The following is a 2,128-nucleotide window of genomic DNA, read 5'->3' on the forward strand; positions in this document are numbered from 1 at the left end:
TAAAATCCATTTTTCTAACCACCCATCACTCATGCCTACATGCTAAGAACTCAGTACCCCAGTCACAGGCCTTCTCTATTTTGCCAAATACAGTCAGTAATTACTGTTTCTATGAAATTCTGCAACCAGAATGTTTCCTAGTGTCTCTTTCTGCATACAAAATTCAAAAGGTATTGGAGTCTAATTTTTTATTGGATATATTCTTTATTTATATTTCAAATGTTATCCCTTTTTCCAGTTTCTCCCCTTCTCGGATCCCATCCTCCCTCCCCCTACTTTATATAGTATTTAGATAGGCAGACACATAAGAATAATGGTTTGATAGATCACAGACTGACAGTTTGTGAAAGATGATGTGATTGTATTGATATTTATTTAATTATATAGATGTAACCGAATCAGAATCTAAATATGACTATAACGAAACAGATTTAATTTAACAGTAATATGCCAAGAATTATTATGAGTTGAAAGAATCTGAAAAAAATGTGAGGACTTAACAACAAAAGGATGCTTTATGTTTGTTACTAAACAGGTGCTTATACTGATATTTTGTTGTGCATGGTATTGAATGGAGGACACTAGGCATGACATGTTAGATCAGCTGTTTTCAACCTGGGGGTCTCAATCCTTTTGGGGTCACATATCAGATATTTGCATTAAAATTCATAACTAGCAAAATTACAATTATAAAGTAGCAATGAAATAGTGTTATGGCTGGGATCACCACACCATAAGGAACTGTTACAAATGGCTGCAGCATTTGGAATGTAGAGAACCAACTGCTTTAGATGCTTAGGGAGGGGAGGTGTTACATGCCTGGTTTTAAATGTGATGGGGACTAGAAAAAGTAAAACAATAATGAACGTACTCTTGAAATGAGTATAAACTCTCTATATGTAAATTAACACTTATTTGGTTTTTATTATTGAATAGTTTCTTTATTTACATTTCAAATGCTACCCCTTTCCTGGTTCTCCTCCCTCATTTCTGGAAACCACATATCTCATCCTCCCTCCTCCTGTTTCTAAGAAGGTGTTCTTCCACCCACCTGAAATCCCACCCTTGATTGCCCTATATTGGGGCATCTTTTGAGTCTTCATAGAACCAAGGACCTCTCCTCCCATTGATTCCTGACAAGGCAATCCTCTGCTAAATATGCAGCTCGAGCCATTTGTATTCCTTGGTTGATGGCTTAGTCCCTGGGAGCTCTGGGATGTCTGGTTGGTTGATATTGTTCTTCCTATGAGGTTGCAAACCCCTTCAGCTCCTTCAGTCCTTTCTCTAACTCCTCCATTTAGGACCCTGTGCTCAGTCCAATGGTTGGATGCAAGCATCTGACTCTGTATTTGTAAAGCTCTGGCAGGGCCTCTTGGGATACAGTCATATCAGGCTCCTTCCAGCAAGCATTTCTTGACATCCACAATAGTGTCAGGGTTTGATGACTGTATATGGGATGAATCCCCAGCTGGGACAGTCTCTGGATGGCCTTTCCTTCAGTCTCTGCTTTACACTTTATCTTCTTATTCGCTCCTTTTAGTATTTTGTTAGCCTTCTCAGAAGATCCAAAGCACCCACTCTTTTTGAGCTTCATGTGGTCTGTGAATTGTATTTTGGGTATTCAGAGCGTTTGGGCTAATATCCACTTATCAGTGAGTGCATACTATGTGTGTTCTTTTGTGATTGGGTTACCTCACTCAGGATGATATTTTCTAGTTTCATCCATTTGCCTAAGAATTTCATGAATTAATCATTTTAAAGTGGCTGGATATAAAATTAACACAAACAAATTAGTAGCCTTCCTCTTCTCAAAGGATAAACAGACCAAGACAGGAATTAGGGAAGCAACACCCTTCACAATAGTCACAAATAATATTACATACCTTGATGTGACTCTGCCGCAGTGGCCCAGTGAAAGTCTATAAACATATTTTACAGACAGAGGCGAAAGAAAAAAAGTCTCCCTGGAATAACGGACCTCCCTGTATATTTAGAAGCTGATAAATCTCACTTGGCAATTTCTTAAACTCTCCTATTTTCTTATAGCCGAGACATAGCTTAACCAAGCAAATATAGATATATAAGAATTCATCTTATAGCCAAAAAATTCTGCTTTGCTTTGCTCCAA

The sequence above is a fragment of the Apodemus sylvaticus genome, chromosome 9 (assembly GCF_947179515.1).
Source record: "Apodemus sylvaticus chromosome 9, mApoSyl1.1, whole genome shotgun sequence".
NCBI classification, from domain to species: Eukaryota; Metazoa; Chordata; class Mammalia; order Rodentia; family Muridae; genus Apodemus; species Apodemus sylvaticus.